The sequence below is a fragment of the Macrobrachium rosenbergii genome, chromosome 24 (assembly GCF_040412425.1).
Source record: "Macrobrachium rosenbergii isolate ZJJX-2024 chromosome 24, ASM4041242v1, whole genome shotgun sequence".
NCBI classification, from domain to species: domain Eukaryota; kingdom Metazoa; phylum Arthropoda; class Malacostraca; order Decapoda; family Palaemonidae; genus Macrobrachium; species Macrobrachium rosenbergii.
In genome coordinates this window covers 3,583,843-3,605,358 of record NC_089764.1, presented here as the reverse complement: position 1 = coordinate 3,605,358, position 21,516 = coordinate 3,583,843, and the positions used below count along the sequence as shown (strand labels likewise).

General features: G+C 33.2%; 1 pseudogene; it reads right to left on the bottom strand.

The window, feature by feature from the left end:
- Positions 1-10,891: 10,891 nt before the first annotated feature.
- On the bottom strand, positions 10,892-11,524 carry LOC136851764 (uncharacterized; annotated as a pseudogene).
- Between the last annotated feature and the right edge of the window lie 9,992 nt (positions 11,525-21,516).

Genomic DNA, 21,516 nt, shown 5'->3' with positions numbered 1-21,516 from the left:
AATTTAATGTTTATTATGTTTAAAGGCTTATACCATCGGCGAATCTTAATCCTTTTTCGTATCATTTGGAGTCTGATCTTGTTTATTTAACTTCGCCATTGTTGAGTTAGGGTAGTAAACCCATCATCCGAATCTTCTTTAATTTGGATATGATGAATAATTGACTACGGTATCATATAAGTCGCTGGAGATGTCTAGCCTTATATATTTTAAACTGCATTACATAAAGATCAAGATTTAAGCTTCTAGAGAACAAAAATGCGTAGCAAACTCAGTTATAGTTTGTAAAAATCTGTCATTTCTACAGCTTTAATTTAAGTGATCGCCAACTACAAGGTTTGTTGCTTATATTAAGACGGCTTTATGCCAGCACGGGCCCTTACCCTGAGGCACTCCATTATGTATGGTAAAGTGTTGAAAGGAATAAGAGGCGTTATGTGGACCTCTGGACACCATCCGCTGAAAAGAAACGCCAACTTCAAGGCATTGCCTAGGTGATTATATTCCCATAATCTTAAGTTTTTCAGCGTTAGCACTGCATGCTGAATTCGCCCTTATGGTGGTATACTAGAAGATTGAAGGTCGATTTTCTTTGTTCTTATCCTTTAGGATTTAAGTTAATTTGGGCTACCAGATGTCCTCATTCTGTGTTTGTAAGTATGCTGTGTGTGGTTGTTTTATGCCCGTCAGAGCAGAGATGAAAGTTAAAATTTTCAGCCTTAAGTGTCTTGAATTTACATCTCGTCAATGGCTAATGCACAGTGCAGAGATGATTACAATATGCCTGTACTAAAGGAAGTTTTGACGACGTAAGATCGAGTATGCTGATACTAGGTTTTACGACTAAAACGGCCACTTGGACTTGTTTCAAAACGCAATGTGATAAATACATAACCAAGAATGGTACATACATACACACACACACACACACACACACACACACACATATATATATATATATATATATATATATATATATATATATATATATATATATATATATATATATATATATATATATATATATATATATATATATATATATATATATATATATATATATATATATATATATATATATATATATATATATATATATATATATATATATATATATATATATATATATATATATATATATATATATATATATATATATATATATATATATATATATAATCAGAAAGCTACAAACGTCCTTTAATATCAATTCGCTCTACCTCGGAAATAATATATTTTCATATATGTTACCGAAGGAATAGACTGCGTTAATGCGTCACTGTAGTCCTGATTCTCGTCCGTCGCTGGTTCGACCCACGGGACAGTGGACTTATTATCAACTAAAAATTCCCTTCGGTAACATATGAAAAATATATTATTTCCGAGGTAGAGCAGGTGGATATTAAAGGACGTTTGTAGCTTTCTGATTGTATATGAATCACGGTGATGTGATAAATAGTCATATATATATATATATATATATATATATATATATATATATATATATATATATATATATATATATATATATATATATTTACCCATGCACATTCTATTGAATAATGCATTGTTCTTGACAGAACGATCATTATTTATTAAAAAAGCACGAGCATGCCATAAACCATCTGAAAACTTGCTAGAACAATTTTTAAGCTGATTTTGACAAGACATATGATTCAGCGATGATTTTCATGGTAAAATATACTCAAACTACTACCAGAGGTGGGCACAAAAGAGAAAAAGTCGATAGTACCCGATGAAAAGAAGCACAAAATACAGAGGAATAAGCGCCCCCGTGTATCGGTATCAGCGATTACCAATACAAGGAAGAGATGTTGATAATTCTGGGAACTCCAATCTGCAATCCCTTGCTTCGTCATTTTCCCAGAGAGTCATTCTTGCTTCATTATCACTACACACACACACACACAGAGAGAGAGAGAGAGAGAGAGAGAGAGAGAGAGAGAGAGAGAGAGAGTGCAAAAGCATATTGCCTTTAATGTGGCCCAACCAACTGTCGATTCATGTTAGTTCTCATCACGTACCACAGAGACCCCTTGTTCGATCTGGATTTGAGGTAAATATTTATTTCTAAATATCGCATGTTATTGCACGTGTCGATTTACACCACAGTCATTCAAATGTGGAACTCAAACACTCACTCAATCACCAGTAGCTCTTCAGGTACTGTTTTAAGTATTTAGGCTTCAGTTTTTTTATTACCTATCTTGGGATGTTAGTTAGCGCCCCCGACTTTCACCAGATAGGTTCTGTGGTGTCTTCTAAATAATAAAAAAAATCTGTGCTGAATATTTCGTAAGATACTCTTTGAGTTTATTTCCATTACATTCAATCACTTCGGCAGTTTGAATATAATACAATCTCGTGATCACTTGTGAGTGGGGATGTTAAGATAAAAATCGGTATTGTAAGGCTGCGCCCCAAGGCTGTCAAACATGATATAAACACTCGTCGGTAACCTATCGCTTATGCTTCACAAAATGCGGAATAAAAGTTAGTGACCATAAGCAATCTTAACCAGTGCTTCATACGATTATCCAGCACTTGCCAAAGATACGTTCTCCGCTTATGGTCTTTGACTTGTTTCCAACTTGTTTGTAAAATGGATGCAAAAAGGTGCCGACTATTGTAGACACACTCAAAGGTATTCAACCTGCTTAGGTAACCCTTCAGGCACTGCCTAAATACTTAGGTTCCAACCGTTTTGTATTTAACATAACTTGTGCCTCCTAGTTACTAACACCGTCTTCTCTCACTCGAGAGGTCTTGGGTTTGATTCCGATGTGTGATAGACATTAATTTTGATATTTCACAGGTTATTACACTTCCTGACTTCCATCAAATTCCCTTCTTGAGGTACGCCGAATAAAATGCACGCAAGTAATACTGCAAGTATTAAGTGCATAGGCTGCCACTTCTTTTATGTTTCATTCCTGTTTTGTAGCGCCCCAGTGTTTCGCCCAACAGCTTCCCCCGGGTGCAGTATGGGAGTGAAGGAGGAAAATATTTGCACTTCAACCGTTGTTGTGTTTGTTTACATCCATCAGATTTAGCCACTGAGGTTACATAAATTCTACTCTATCGCTTGATCACAGGTGGGTTGGGAAGCGAGCTACAACTCGCAAGGTGTTCAGCCTGAAAAGTAATTCATACAGTACTTATTGACGATTTAGTTCAAACCTCTTTTATAACTTATGTCTATTTAATAATAATAATAATAATAATAATAATAATAATAATAATAATAATAATAATAATAATAATAATAATAATAATAATGCTAGTTATGAGCTACTTGGCAGAAAGTGATGTCAGTTAAAAAAAAATGGAGAATGGTGTTTACGTTGGTGCCTACATAAATGAATTTATCGTTTGTTCACCTCGTTAGATTACCTCAGTTAACGAGGATATGGTTGAACGGACGAGATAATGGAAATTAAATACAGGGTTTGAGGCGCATATGCAGTCGTAAAAGTTTCAGTGGCTAAAGCTTTGGAAGAGCTTTCCTACTGAGAGAGAGAGAGAGAGAGAGAGAGAGAGAGAGAGAGAGAGAGAGAGCCCACTATGACGAGCAATTCCAGAATCCTTGGAATATAAGACGATTTTATCTTAAGAAAACTCTGTATGTCGGTTTAAAAGTATCTTGCAAGTAGAATTAAACTTCGGAAGCATCATATTTCAGACACTCGAATTTGATCTTCAGTTTTGAGAAGCTGGTTATCGTTTTACATCATTTATCCGCTCCGTTCTTGATATTCATTATCATTTAAAATGATATACATAGTCTTCCCTCTGTTAAAAAAAAATATTTTACATAATACTGGCAGAGAGAGAGAGAGAGAGAGAGAGAGAGAGAGAGAGAGAGAGAGAGAGAGAGAGAGAGAGAGAGAGATATTATTATTATTCATAAACATCATAGAACACTCTCTCTCTATAAATTATTTAACATGCCTCAACCTTTCCAATACTCTGATCTACAGTCTCACTACGCTAAACTACTTCACCATTTATACATATTATGCCGTAGGGAAGGTGGTGCCGTCAGAGCACCTCATGTGGTGCATGTGGGCATCACTAAAGGGCGTTTCCAGTGTCTCTACGGCCTCTAGCTGCACCCATAATTCAGCCATTTATCTCACCTCCATTACTGCTTCCTTTCTCCGATCTGGCTGCCCAGCCTCTCTAACTATTACTTCATAGTATAACTCGTGAGGGTTTCTCCGAGTTCCACTAAAGATCCTTGTACTTCATCTTCTATATTTTTTGGCCATCTTCGTCTTGTTGTCCATACACTCCATCCCCTCTTTTCACTTACATAAGCGCTAAATTTCGTACATTAACCATTTGTACGTAATTCTACATTTCTCATCTTTTAATTTTTGTTTTAGGCCATTGACCACTCAAACAATTCATCTGAAAAGGTCAAACCTTTAATAGTTCATTTGTATTCAGCGTATAAAATTCACTGCTGTGAAGGAGAGTTGCCTCACAGATTTCTTTCTCCACGCCTGCTTGGCTTCCATAAACAACGTCCAACTATCGTCTCTCTTGTTTCACCTATTTTTGGCTATTCTCTTCTCATCCTACCACGATCCAGTATTTAAACTCGCAACTATCCACATGAGTCTATACTTCAGTTCTTTCACATTATGACTGAACTTCGCTGCTGCATCTTCATGGTCCCCTTTTGCCGTCATTACCGTACTCTCCATCTACATGAAACTTTTCAGTTGTTTCTGCAATATCTGTTGACTAGCCTCATTCAGCACTTAATTATTTGCAGGCACCTTCCATTCAGCATTCCACACTGTATTCAGGACCCATTTGAAAAAAAAGTGACATTCAACTTTCGAAGGAAGAATACATTCGGCTCTTCAAAACTATTAAAATGCAAAATCCTGTGCAGCAAACAACAAACAGCAATTTACCGATGTTTGATGTTCACAGAGTTAATATGGAATGCGGAGTGTTACTGAATGCTCGGCCTTTCCATTCAACAGAAAACAGGCAGAAATTACATCTGGAGAATGGTCCACCAGAGTTACACCGTGTACCACAGGCAGAAAGGAAATAGATAAGAGAGTGGTCGTTGATTAAAAGGACTGGCTTGGTGCAGAAGTGGTTTTTATCCAAAAGAATAAGTCATATGTTTTCTTGGTACCATGTTGTTCGTTTTTGAATTAATGAAGGGTGGATTGGACAGAGGATGTTAACTAAATAAAGCTGCTGTGGAGGAAAGCACAAAAAGCACGATGTTTTAATATCATCGTGTCATAGGTGACAAAAGCAATTGCTGTTTGAGGATAAAATATTTAGAATACGTTTAACTAACGAATAAATTTAGGAGAGAATGTTACAGTAGAGGAAAATATTTCCTTCAGGAGTCGAAGTTGAAAAAATCTTACAGTTATATGACAAGTAAAAGGGACTCGTGTAAATATCAAATTTCTTAAAATGTATTGTAGTTTAAAAGAAAATCGAGTTACTGGATATTTTATAACACGCGTTATTTGATGTCATATAAAAAAATAAGAGAAAATAAATTTTGATAGTGGACGTAAAAGTAGAATAAGGAATACTATCACTTGCGTACCAAGAGGAAAGCTCTTCAGTTATAAAAAAAAAAAAAAAAAAAGAGAGAGCATACGCTGTATTTCACACGCAATAATTTTTGTACCATCAGTTCAACAAAACCAAACTAACACATGAGTAATTATCGCTCAAGATCCATGAAAGTCGAGAGAACTTTGAAACCTTTCCCAAAGAACGTGCATGAAGTCTGCTCTGATGCCTGAACTTTTATGTTCCGTTTGAAATTTCCCGTTTCTAACTTCCTCCCGTACTTTGTTTTTCTTGCAGCTGCGTCGCTGTGTACTTTACTCACTTCTTAGCTCTTTTCTTATTGTTATTTTATTTATTTAATATTATTATTATTATTGTTTTTTTGCTAATTTGGTGCTACCTTCCATTTTTGCAACTTCTATCATTTTCCTATAACATAGCCTAAACATACTTGCACAATATTTTTCTCAAAACCTCTGTTGCTATATTAACTACTCCTATATCATTCTATGTGGCTTCTAAATATGAATTAGAATATACTATTAAAATATAACATATCAATTTCAGTCTTCTTGCCTTATATGGATCTAATTCCGTTAGCTATAATTGTAAATACCTTTGATTCAAAAGAATCCTTATTAGAATCCTTTATGTCCATTCGATATTCAAAACTTCATAGTATACCGTCACTTATATCACAAAATAAACTCCCATGAGCCTCGTCAAACTCGACATTTCAAATGAACATATTAAATCTCTATTACTTTTTTTTTTAGCACCTATCTATAAAACGAAGGTGTTTCTCCCTGAAGACAGTTTTCCTATGCCAATCTGTATCATCCATGGATATTCATTACGACCTATTAAAAATGCTGTTAGCAAGATTTTAGAATCAGGTAGAATCATTGCAATGATTTCATTACCGTTGTTCACTTAGGAAACTGTGGAGCATAGGGAAACCTACCGTAGTTCCTAAATTGCATAATTTCGTTCGAAAATACAGTCACATGGTGCATAAACACATCAATACAACTGAAGATACTGAACGTTATAACATGCAAGGTCTGGTTACTCTCATACTCATTCAATTCCCCGCATCATTAGAGGTAGATAAAAAATAAATAAATAAAAACAAATACTTCAATCCTCTTGTATGATTCAAGTATTGATGTCTTATAGCATTCTATCTCAAATATTTACTGCTTGTGTTTATTTCCAAGGGCTTATAAGATGCTACACTAAATAAAAATAACTTCTAGCTTCACCAAATGCGTGGACACGTCGACAACTTCCCCCTCTGGTAAGATGATATTCCCAAACTTAGGAAGTTCCGCGAATCACTTCAGGTCGACCTTCGTTCCTGGTAATTGTCAATATTGCTTCCTAGTCGTTCGAATTTTACACGAGACTTTTTGCGAAATTATGTCGCTCCACCCAATGGATATGTTGGGTCATAATGACTTCCCGGAAAAACTTTCACCGTTCAGGTCTCAACGTAAATTCGCGTAATGATATTGCTAATTGAGGATAAGACGAGAAATTGTTCATCCCGGAGAAAGAAAGAGATCTTAATTGGATCATCTATTCTTTCTTAATTTATTTTACCACATTTGGAGCTCTGCAAATTTGGAAACCATATACATTAATATAGATAACAAATAAGACCCGGCAAATTGTCATCATTATGTCCAAATGTCTTCCTGGACATAGAGCTAGCAAAATAGCGCATTTCAAAACGCAGGTGTATAAGAATGAAATTGATATTAATGATTAATAGGACTAGAGAGAGAGAGAGAGAGAGAGAGAGAGAGAGAGAGAGATCAGAATGTACAGAAAGTGATATAAAGTCAATAATCTGCTTAAGCGAAGTTCTCTGATAAGTTTGATGGCCTTTGCAGTCACATTTTAATAATAAGGTTATAACTATTGAATATTATAACTAGATAATATTGAATATTATAACCAGGAATTTATACATTCTGCAAAATGTTCTGCAATATATAAACAAATAAACTGATTACGTTTTTCAGTGTTATTATATGGATAACATTTAAGAGGGCAATTGATCAAATTAGGGATTACCAGTAACAGATATTTCTTTAAGTCATCAAGGAACAAGCATTTCTAAATGGATTGAATACACAACTGAATTTTGTAGACCATGTGTACAATTAATTAACATTTTAGTATGAAGACCTAAAAATGATATTAATAATTATCTCACTGATGAAATTACGCTCAGATTCATGAGAACTAATTGAATATTCCATACATTGATGATCATTTCATTTAATAGAAATACCATGGTGATTACGCAGTCCCCAAAAATGGATAATATACTCACTGAAAGAGATTTTTAATACACAAAAATGTTTCATGAAAGCTTCACTCAGAGTTCCGGGGTGAGCGCACTTCAAATGTATTAGAAGAATGACTTTTAGATCACTAAAAGAACCGAAGTGTTTAGCTGAATATGTAGGGAATCGCGAAGTAAAATGTTAAGGAAATCCTCCAAACTGCAGACAAATATTTAAGAAATGAACAAATTACAAAACATAATCGACTCATTCTAAGGACAGAAAACGATGATTGAAGAGAAAAAGATAAGGAAGACGTGAAAAGTGAAGGTGGGGACTCATGAAAGTGAAGAGTATATATTGAATGCAAATGAAAAGAAAAGAGGAAAGCTGCTCAGTGTACTCTATGTTTATTATTGGGCTGTTAAAACTAATCCGGGAAGAAATGTCGAATTACATATAAGAGGTGGGAAACCTCTTAGAATATATGAAAATTGTTTCAAAATAACTATAGACGATTTTGTTACTTGGAAATTATAAAAAAAAAGCTATACTGGTGTAAAAGAGAAAAACCTACAAAAAGTACTGAATAGCTGAATGAAACAGTTGCTAAAAAGAAGGGGCCTTTACAGCCAGGAAACGCCAGAGTGTGTACACTCAGAAACCACAATCTCTGACCCACCTAGTTCTTCGTTGGGCGAGTGGGTTCCGTTCTCAGCTAGCACTCTGCTGGCCGCGAGTTCAAATCTCCGACCGGCCAATGAAGAATAAGAATAATTTATTTCTGGTGATAGAAATTCATTTCTCGCTATAATGTGGGGCGGATTCCACAGTAAGCTGTAGGTCCCGTTGATAGGTAACCAATTGGATTCTTAGCCACGTAAAATAAATCTAATCCTTCGGGGCAGCCCTAGGAGAGCTGTTAATCAGCTCAGTGGTCTGGTTAAACTAAGGTATACATAATAATCCGACCCACCTAGGTTGTGCTCCGAGTTTATGAGCGGGGCCTTTCTGGACGGCGGGCATTGCTAACTATCACGGATTGAAACACACTCGAACACCTTTTGAACTCTTCCGGATTTTGCTTTGGGTGTTTCTTTTGTTTTGTTTTTTTTCATGATTTTGCTGCATATAATGCAAAGCAGTCATGGTATGATTATATTATAGACAACACTGTGTTGAATTTTACAACCTGTATAATATCGAAACGAAGAAAAAATGCCGAAACTGCCGAGTTGTAGTTAGGAAAGGGGTGGGGAGGGAAGGGTAGAATCTGCGTGTGTGTGTCTCTGTTTCTGTCTGTCTGTCTGTCTGTCTGTCTGTCTGTCTGTCTCTGTCTCTCTCTCTATGTCTTTCGCTGTCTCTCTTTCTCTCTTTTATTCTTTCTCTCTCATCATCATCATCATCATTATTATCATCATCGTCATCTCTCTCTAAATGACGACAAAAATGCATAACTCATAAAATATAAGGGAAAAGAGAGAGAGAGAGAGAGAGAGAGAGAGAGAGAGAGAGAGAGAGAGAGAGAGAGAGAGAGTTTGTGTTTGGTCAACATTCATTTCGACTTTTTTCATGAAACAGCACAGTATATGCACTCTCAGCAATGACTCCACTTCATCACAAATGCACTCAGAATCAACCTTCATTTCATTTGCATACAGTGAGCAGAACAATCATTTATGATAACTATTATTGAAAAGATGAGTGGGAGGAAACCAAAACGACTAAAAGTTAATGAGGACTATAACCCCATCTTACTCAAACTTTTATTTGATGAAAGTCAGCCACCCCAAAATTCGTCAGATTCAGATCATGAAACTAAAGAAAATGACACATCTGAAGAAAATGATGATGTTTGTGTGATTCCGGAAACACAAGATGAAAATGATGATTTGTCAGATAATGACAAGTGTTGAAATTAATGATAACTCTTCAGATGAATGCATCATTATATCATCTAACGAACAAGAGGACGAAGAAAAATCAAGTATCATACATATCAATAGTGATTCTGATGAAACTTATTGCGGGGAGCTACAAGAAGATGATTTTGTATCTCAGTCACAGTCTTTGTTAAAATGTTATCCATACAACTATTACTGAAGTCAACCTTGGGGACAAACAATTTTCATGTATAACTTTTTACTCATAAAACAAGATAATAGTGTTAACAACAAAGCCCTTTATTCTCATACACTGTAACCGATTCCTGAGCGGGGAATCAGCGGCAGCAGTTTTCTATACCATGCGAACATCATTTTGCCAACCCAATGGTAAGCCTGCTTGCTTCGAATCATGTTTTGAGTAAGGTAACCTGAGCAAGGATGAAAGAGAATGACGAAAAGATCATATCATCAAAATAAATGTTTTATTTGGATATTTTCAAATCAACACACTTTTAGTGTAAAACAAATGATCAATGTGACAATTTCAAAGAAAAAATGTTATGCTTACGCACAAATAAATTTGTAATTGAAAAAAGTCAAACATTAGCCAATCGCTTGCCTCCCCCACAATCTTTCCCTCCCAATCCGCAACCCTCATTGAATTCTCACTACAACCACCTCGACTCAGCCATAGGTTAATACTTTGTCCAACCTCCATTCACAGCTATAACTGCTTGCAGTCTGTCAAGCATGGAATCTACCAGATTGCTGCAAATGTTTGGCCGGTTTCTGATACCCTCCCACACAGTATGTGCGTGTCTCTTCACTGCTTCCCTTGTTTTCTCCTCTACGTTCCATTCCTGAACCATATGTGCCCATAGATTCTCTATGAGATTACAATCGGCTCCTTTAGGGAGCCAGTTCAATAGATTTTTTTTTTTTTTTTGGATGAGTCTCAAACCAAAGCATGACTGCCCGACTATTGTGGATTGGACTGCTATCTTGCACCAGATGTATAGGCTCTGGTTCCAGGGTGGCATATGCTCGCACCGATGGTAACAAGGATGTCTCGAGAATATTGATATATATTGTTCTGCTGTCATATACCCTTCAATGTTGGTTAGTTCACCAACACCTCCCCGCCACATCCATCCATGCATACAGGTTGTCACACGACCGCTTCTCGATACTTCTGAGCGTATCTAGTGTTGAGGATTCGCCAACACTGCCGACCGGCTGCTGCGACAGACGTGAAACTTTCCTCTAGTCGGTGAAAATGACACGTCTCCAAAAATCGAGTCCCACATCCGCATAAGCCTCGGCAAACCTTTGGCGGGCTTCTCTTTGGGCATCAGTTTAGGTTTACTTCCGTGCAGGGATGAAACAATGTCGGCCAGTCTCCCACAGTCGCCTCCTTGTTGTTGTTATTGGGTGACACTGAACTAGTGCGTCCCTTGTTATGCTTACTGCAGTTTTGGGTGGTGCTCTCTCCGATTCCCTTTGTATGCGGCCATCTTCCTCAGGTGTGGTGATTCTTGGCCCTCCTGGTCTGGGCCTGGTGAGCACGTGACCCTCCTCCTCAGGTCTTCTCAGCCAACGCCTAACCTTATATCTGGAGATACTAAGAAGGCGTCTTGTGTTCCATATCCCCTTCCCTGCCTCGTGATAGCCAATAATCCTGCCTCGCTCTGTTATCACATCAGGTCGATTGGCTCTAGTCCTTGGTGGCCTTGTACGACGTTGTGTCTGAACCCCCATATATGTAATAATAGCACGACAATGAAATTTATGAAACAGCATATAAATACAGGGAATCCGTTCAACTATATAGATACTGCTGCAATGATATCATGAGGGTTTGTTAGGGGGATAGTACGAAAAAGAGAGACAGACAGAGAATGAGAGAGCGTATGAGTAAGATTATAGAGAAGTATATCTTAGAGAGCAGAGAGAGAGAGAGAGAGAATGGCACGTCAACAAAGCACACTAACTTTTCAACAGACGTTTAAACCAAGATAAGGCAAGTCCTGCTCCTACTCATTTCCTAACTACAACTCGGCAGTTTCGGCATTTTTTCTTCGTTTCGATATTATACAGGTTGTAGAATTCAACACAGTATTGTCTAGATAATCATACCATGACTGCTTTGCATTATATGCAGCAAAATCATAAAAAAAAAAAAACACCCAAAGCAAAATCCGGAAGAGTTCAAAAGGTTTTCGTGCGTTTCAATCCGTGACAGCTGGCGTTGCCCGCAGTCCAGAAAGGCCCCGCTCATAAACTCAAAGCACGACCTAGGTGGGCCGGAGATTGTGGTTTCCGAGTGTACGTAGCAAAGGCGAATGGCCAGTGTGTGTAAAGGATTTAGGCGCTACTGTTGAAATGGCTGTGTAGGTGAATGAAGCAATTAATATTGTGGAATTTTCTGACGGAGGAGAACGTCAATGATGCATTATTTAAGGTAGGATGGTGATTATAAATGGGTTTTATGTTAAGAAAAAAAGTATGGATGACTACAACAAGTTTCTGAAAAAAATACTTGATCAGTTTGATAGAATTTGGCAGACTGAACACAGTGGCAGGGATGGAATATTGTTTTAATGATATCAGATACTTTTATCACGTCATGAGCTAAACGGAAAACAAGGTTGTGAAAGACTTCATCAAAACATGTGTGGCGGTATGCAGTAACAAAAAAAAAAAAAAAAAAAAACAGTCGTTGAAAAAAATTACAAATATAGTCGTTCATTTTAGAAATTCATTAAATGAAACAAAAGTGACCACAGATCACGTAATAGAAAAATTATTTGACGCTAGACTGCATACGCTAATCAGCTCCCAGAACTTCTCATTTAAGCAGTGTTTTTAGAATCCAGACACCCAACATCAAAACATAGGTCTGAAAAAAAAAAAAAATACACATCTGCAATGGGTATGTATTCCAGTGAAAGCAAAAACTGGACCTAGGGTTACTAAGTGGTAAAGTTTTCATGAAGACCGAAAATTTTTGTTGAAAAATGGCATCTCTTCTTTTTATTTTTGGGAGGGTTTTAAACGAAACTCTTACATTTATTGTGAAATATTTTATCTTGTTTTCGGAAGTTATCGGTAAATATCGAGTTCGAAAAATGGCGATGAAGAAATGGATTTGTTTTTAGTCAGCACTTGCTCTGGGATGTATATAAAAAAATAGGTAATTTTAATGTTTCTCTCTCTCTCTCTCTCTCTCTCTCAGTTTGATATATATATATATATACATATATATATATATATAATATATGTTTTATATGTAACAATATAAATAATATTGCCAAGACCAGGAAGAACATTCTTTATTGTACAAGCGGAAAACAAGGTTGTGAAAACTTCATCAGGCTGAAAAAAAACAAGGATGAGAATCAATAAAATACAATAAAAAAAAAAAAAATAAATCATCCTGGTCTTGGCAAAATTTATCATTGAAAAAGATTAGCCAAATATATATCGTTCATATTTATAAATTATATATAAATGAAACAAATATATATATATATATATCATATATATATATATAAAAAATAAATAAATATATATATATGCATACATTATATATATACAGAAATTCTCAAATTATATATATATATTATAATATATATATATATATAACATCAAAATATATGTGTGTGTGTAATAAAAAAAATACATATATAAAATATATATATAATTCCAGTATATGAATATAACTGGACCTATTGTTACTAAGTGGTAAATAAATTTCATAATATATATAAAATTTTTATTGAAAAAATGGCATCTCTATCTTTTTATTTTTGGAGGGTTTTAATATAAATAAAATTTATATTACATTTATATATATAAATATATTTAATCTTGTTTTATATATAAATATATATATATATAAATAAATATATATATTCGAAAAATATATATGAAGAAATGGATATATATGTTTATATAGCATCATATATATATGGGATGTATATAATAATATAAATAAAATAATTTTTATGCTCTATATCTATATATATATATACTACACACATATATATATATATATATATATATATATATATATATATATATATATATATATATATATATATATATATATATATATATATATATATATATATATATATATATATATATATATATATATATATATATATATATATACAATAAAGAAAGCTATATAATACGTATATTTAATATCAGTATATATATATATATATATAAATAATATATTTTTCATATATATTATATATAATTTTTAAGTTGATAATAAGTCTCTTGTGGCCGACTGGTTGGGATCACAACCTGATTCCTCGATCTGGTTCGACCCCACAGGACAGTGGACTTATTATCAATTAAAAATTCCCCTTCAAAACATATAAAAAAATATATTATTTCGAGGTAAGTGAATTGGATATTAAAAAAGGACATTTGTAGCTTTCTGATTAATATATGAATCAAAGTGATGTGATAAATAGTCATATATATATATATATATATATATATATATATATATATATATATATATATATATATATATATATATATATATATATATATATATATATATATATATATATATATATATATATATATATATATATATATATATATATATATATATATATATATATATATATCAATTGTTTACATTCCTCCCTCCTATTTAGCTGCTATCTAGCTACCTTCTAGTGAAAAGTATCATTTCAGTTAGCTTATAGCTGGCGCCAATATGGTGGAACTCAGTTGTTTTAACTTATCTGGACAGATAACGCATGCCTCCGTGGCCTACAGGAAATGCCCAGGCAGGGTAGACAATGGGTCTCCTCTTTCAGCCCCCCCTGCTACCAAAACACACCTAGATTCCCCCTCGCCTTTTGGGGTCATGTTTCAAAGTAGGCTTAGGGAGGAAATAGACATTAGGGCGTAAACCACTCGTGGGGAAGCTAGAACCTTAAACCTTAGGCTCATTATCTTTAAGACTGCTATTCCTTTGACCTGTTTACTGGCAAAGAATTCGCTTTCAGGTTTGGGACTATTGGCTCCGATGCCCGCTCGAAGCAGCAAGCCAGCAGACCCCTTCCTGCGACTGTCCTGATCGTATGTCTGTCTTCGGTGGTGGCCCAAGTTCATGATCGTACGCCTGAGACGTGGTATTTCGGAGCTCAAATATTCATCTGAAATAGGTAAGCCGAGAGTGAAATTGGCGCCAGTCACCCATGTCTCTCTCCACTAAATGCCTTCCATTTCTCTCATTTATCTTCAAGTTTAATCCCTTTCTTTTCCCAAGCTTCCCCCTTTGTGTGACAGTGAGCACATGTTCCTTGTTTCAAAAGCCCAATCCAATACAATTCCAAGACTGTGATAACGTAATTTTCTCATAATTATCTTCTGGGCTACATCATGTTTAGTATTTAAGAATGTATATTGGGTGATATTTTATAGGTAGATTTCATTTCTCTTAGTTTGAGCAGGGCTAACTCAAACGTCTCTTTCAGGTGGAGACATAACGGTCGATCGCAATTCCATGCTTAAGTATCTCGTCTGCCACCTAAATCCTGAAAATTCCTGGTCGCAGTCATTACCGAATTCCGTTGTGGCCCAAAAATGTTCATATGAGTTATTCTCCCATCCTGGAGTTCCACCATTTGCATTACCTGAGACTATTTCGTTTAAACAGGGCAAGACTAAATGTTATTATTTTCATTGGACTGATTGTGTTGCACATTGGTTATCTCTTTTTAATCAACTTGATTGTTGCCAATCCTTGCATTCTTATTCCACGTTTCCTATTTATGAGTTTGCCCCTAGTTATCATGCTGTTTGTTATCTCATTGGTTATTTGCTAAGTTCTGTAAATAAATCCCTGTAAATTTGTAAAAGAATTCTAATTCCAATGGCAACCTTCCACATTCAATTGTAAATCAGGAAAATTCTAAGGTAAGTTTTCAAACAACTTTTCCTTTTGCTCATAAACTGGGCTTTCTTGGTTTCTGGCAGCATCAATTATAATTTTATTTCAATTTTCTTAACAAGCCAAGGTCCAGTTTAAATAATATATATATATATATATATATATATATATATATATATATATAAATATATATTATATATATATATATATATATATATATATATATATATATAAATATATATAAATATATATATATATATATATATATATAAATATATATATATATATATATATATATAATATATATATATATATATATATATATATATATATATATATATATATATAAATATATATATATATATATATATATATATATATATATATATATATATATATATATATATATATATATATATATATATATATATATATATATATATATATATATATATGTATATATATATATATATATGATTATTATATATATATATATTATATATATATATGTGATATATATAATATATATATAAACAAATAAAATACAAGCCGTTGGATATGGTATATCCTATGTTCTTGTAGTATATATATAATATGGAATATGTGATAATATATAAATATTATATATATGAAAATATATATATATATATATATATATATATATATATATATATATATATATATATATATATATATATATAAATATATATATATAAATATATATATATATATATATATATATATATATATATATATATATATATATATATATATATATATATAAATATATATATATATATATATATATATATATATATATATATATATATATATATATATATATATATATATATAAATATATATATATATATATATATATAATATATATATATATATATATATATATATATATAATATATAAAGAATATATATATATATATATATATATATATATATATATATATATATATATATATTTATATATAAATATATAGATAATATATATATATATATATATATATATATAAATATATATATATATATATATATATATATATATATATATTAAATTTTCCCAAGGATCCCAGCCATCCAAATGCTAATTTAAAGCTGGAAAATACAACAGTGCATTTTGAGCACTGCCTGACAAAGGAAGGAAGCAAAAGGAATAGAGGCCACGCCCTTAATCCTTTAATCACACTTTCAACTTTCTCTTCTTGAACACGTGACACTGTGAGAGACTGCTTTCAGATCCTAAGCCCGGCTGGAGGCAGGAATAGCGCTGGGGAGGCAGATTAAGAGAGGACAGCTGGCATGAACACCAGGATTTGAGTCATAGATGATGCCCATGCATAGGGAAATGACACCAACCCCAGTGTACCTGTGGATAACCTCCTGACCCCTGACCGAAGTCATATAAGGGTCTCACTAAAGGAACAAAAGGAGAGAGACATTTCTGGACGTGAGCTAGACATATCTCCCCTTCCATTCCTGCCTCCTTCAGAGAGCCATGCCTTACCACGTGATCCTATCTGGTAGGGACCTTTAGTCTTCTTACCAGTGAAGCCCTTAGCTCTTCCTCTGCCACCATTATCCTCACTGAAGCCACTTCTTCTCCAAGGTAAAGTGATCTGTTGCAAATGTTCTTCCAGTCAGACACTGTTTTAATTCTCATACTGAACTTCCTATTTTCATTTCTAAGTGCCAGTGTTTCCATGTCAATCTTGCCTTGTTAGGGCAGTGTTACGTAAATGCCTGTGTTTAAATAGTTACATAAAATAGTGTGTTCAGGGCTTCTTGGCACCCTCTGTGTTCACTTTGTCCTATGTATATTTTACTGCGTCCTTCCTGGCTTTTAATTTGTGAATCTCTCCATTTACAGAGGGTTTGTTAGCCATGGAAATCTCTCTTGACTGTGCCTTGTGTCAGCATAAACACCAATGGATATACTTTCAAGCTTTCCCAGTTATAATTAACCTCTCAGGCCTTGCCTGCCTGATTACTCCATTTCATCTTCTGATGTTTCATTTCATGTAAATACACGTAATTTTAAACTTACCCTAACGTGTTTACTTACAAATGACTCGTGAGTAGAGCCCTCAGCTCAGATATTTCCCCATTTTTCCTTTTTTTACGATTTCCTGTATCAACAGCAGTCAGATTTTGTACAAAAATAGAGGTAAGTGTGAAATCATTCATTTAGAGTCTATAACTGGCTCATTGTAACCATTTTAAAAAAGGTTGAATCGTATATATATATATATATATATATATATATATATATATATATATATATATATATATATATATATATATATATATATATATATATATATATATATATATATATATATATATATATATATATATATATATATATATATATATATATATATATATATATATATATATATATATATATATATATATATATATATATATATATATATATATATATATATATATATATATATATATATATATATATATATATATATGTATATATATATATATATATATATATATATATATATATATATATATATATATATATATATATATATATATATATATATATATATATATATATATATATATATATATATATATATCCTCTGTAAACGGAATGAACTTAATAAAAGCCTCGTTGACATTAAACAAGTTTAAAATTAGTGCTTAACTGTTAAATCCGGCAAGTAAGTGTTGACACTACGATAAGAAAGTATTTGCAGCCAGTAGCTATCAAGATGTCCAGTGACATGGATAGCAATTGATGCTGCAGTTGATGTTTTAATAAAGGAATTAGAAATAATTGTGAATAACAAAAGGAAAAAAAACGTTCAATATGGGTAAAGGAAGTGGTTTTAGTGGAGAAAGTTAAGGGCTCAGTACACTACTTACTGAATTACCTACTGAAGAACCTACAGAATATAAAGACATATGCGCATGGATGTGCAGACGTTTTGAGGAACTGCTATACAAGCCTCACATGTCTACAAAGGACACACCGATGAGAAACGTAAATCAGCAAAGTTAAAATTGAAATAACCTTGCGTTATTTGGCAAGTAAGGGGATAGTCTTGCATCACTTGCATACTTCTTCAGTGCCGGCCTCCATTATTTCAAAGTTTTTGCCTAAAGTACTGCAGGCAATCATTGATGTACTGAACAACTACTTACAGGTAATACATTGCAAATACATTGCAATATCCACCTATACATTGTTTATTTCTAGCAAACTTGTATATTTATATATGTAGTTATCACATAAATTCACAAAATATTTTAAATAAAAAGAAAATAGTGTTGTGAACAAGTTTTATATATTGATTAAATTTCAATGTAGAGAATATTAAGGACAAAACAGTGTAATATAAACCATTATAGTTCTTCATAAGCAACTCTCTCAATGGAAAATTGTGATTCATTATTCATAGGGCCTACATTTGTGTATGAAACTGCAGAACCACACGGTGCATTAAAAGATTGCGCCGTTGATGTTGTGTTTTCTGACAGAGAGACAAGTCGTTCATGTGTTACTTTTAATAACCTTAATTTTCTTTCTTGAAATTTCAGCGTCGGGAACATGAAGACCTTCCTTCATCAAAGCTTCGGCTAACATATTCATTACCATGTCACGCTTGTTTCTGTTCATGCAATCAATGTGCCTTATATCCCACAACCTATCCCTCATAAATTCCCAAAAACGTGGAAATTTCATTTGGACTCCACTTCTCGCACATGCTTGCGTTCGGGAAGGTGATGACAACTGTCCAGCAAAGAGGCAACTTGGCGTTACGTGGAAGTTGTGGCTGCTAATTGGTCACGTGACCGGCAAAGCAAGTAAAATAACCGGGACATCAACTTCACTTGCCACTATCTGGACTATCAGCAAAAAATACTAACTTTTCGTTGACATTGGGCAATAAAAATAGTTCACGGGTCGCTAGTACTAGCGGCTGCTAAATAGCCCCGTGTCAAGAATAAATTTAATAAATAATAAAAAGACGCGAGTTATTGATATTGCGATAAAAATTTAAAAATAAATAAATATGAGAATTAGTAATGATTCTAATTGTTTTCCTGTTTCTACAGCACACAAGCTGTTCAGTCAAAGGACATTTTAAGGGAATATTAATTTTTTGCTAATAAAGGTGACATCAGGACATTACCACCAACCGAGGATGCATTTCATTTCCATATTCGAGCATCCTACCAACTTCTTGTATACAAACAGGGAAACAAGGAATCAATGGTATTAGCCAGTTTGGTCGTAACCTACCATTAAAGATGTCAAACTGACCCCAGCCCCGATGTCTAAATCAGCAAAACCAAGTGCAATTAAGGATGACTGATTAAATTGTCCACTTTGCCTAGTGTATGAATAAAAGTAATTATTAAGTTATGTTATAACTGTCTCAAGAATACATTAACTATACTTTCCAAGGTGTTTCCAATAATAGGAATGTGTTACTTGCCACACGCTAAGCTGGCTATGATGGCCCGCCCACTTCATTAGTTCGAGTCCTTATCCGTATTTTCATAGAAAAGATTTTGATATGAAATAATCCTCTTTCAATTTCCTACGTGAAATATTAATTGTTGGAGAACTAGAGTTAAATTCTTTCATAGAATTAAAAATGTCATTCGGAGAAATAAAAAAAAAGAATATATATATATATATATATATATATATATATATATATATATATATATATATATATATATATATATATATATATATATATATATATATATATATATATATATATATATATATATATATATGAAATCGAAGCAGAAGAAAAAAATTATTGTCGAATGTAAACAATTCGTTACTTCAGGGCATTAAGTTATATATGAATTGAATAAAAACAAATAAATACAAGGCATGTTTCATAATAACTTACATACTGTCGATTGCATACCTATAAATATGCTATATGATTATATGAATCATAAGACACCATAAAATATGCATGATGGCAGTGGGGAGGTGAAGTCTCCAGTTAAACAGCCACTCAGTGATCAGCTGATTCTGACAGCTCGCTCATCGTAGACAACTTGACTGAGTAAGTCAGTGGTGCCATCTTTATATTTTGCTACAGATAACTATATGTTTCGGTGTGTTATAACCCATTCTAACAATCTTTTTAGATCGGAAACTTGCTGCAATTGTATGTAAACATATTTAGGTGAAATAGATATATATCTTGATACATCAAACATTTAATTGACTCAACAAAAGAAAACAAATTGATTCATCATCGGATACATCAAACAATACCTCAAAATAACAAATTCATTCGTTATTGGTACTTTAAACATATCATTTAATCACAGTGATTACTTCAATCATCGCTTTCTGACTCCTCACAGTTACTGGTGATGTTTAAAATCAATTTTTCAGTTAGATGGTCACGTGCTATATCACTTCTATGAATATCCTCCACTTCTCTTGTGTGACACATACATGACCTCCAGTCCTCTGCTGTTACTCTGTCTGTTGCACGTTTAGTTATATGCTCAACATTTGTCAAAGTCTGATTTTGATTTGAATTGCATTTCTTGACCTCATTTTTTATTTTTGCCCAAATCAATTGTATTGGGTTGAATTCGCAATGATAAGGAGGAAATATATTTGTATACAAAATATTTGGATACAAATTTGTATACAACGTTGGATGTAAACCTTGGACTCAGCTTGTCTTTGTATCTGAACAGAGAACCAATGGTGACTGGGTTCTTAGGAATAAGTTTCAAGTTTAGGGCTGGTAGTTCCTTGTGTAATATATCAATTAGCTTTTTTCTGAAATTGTCATTA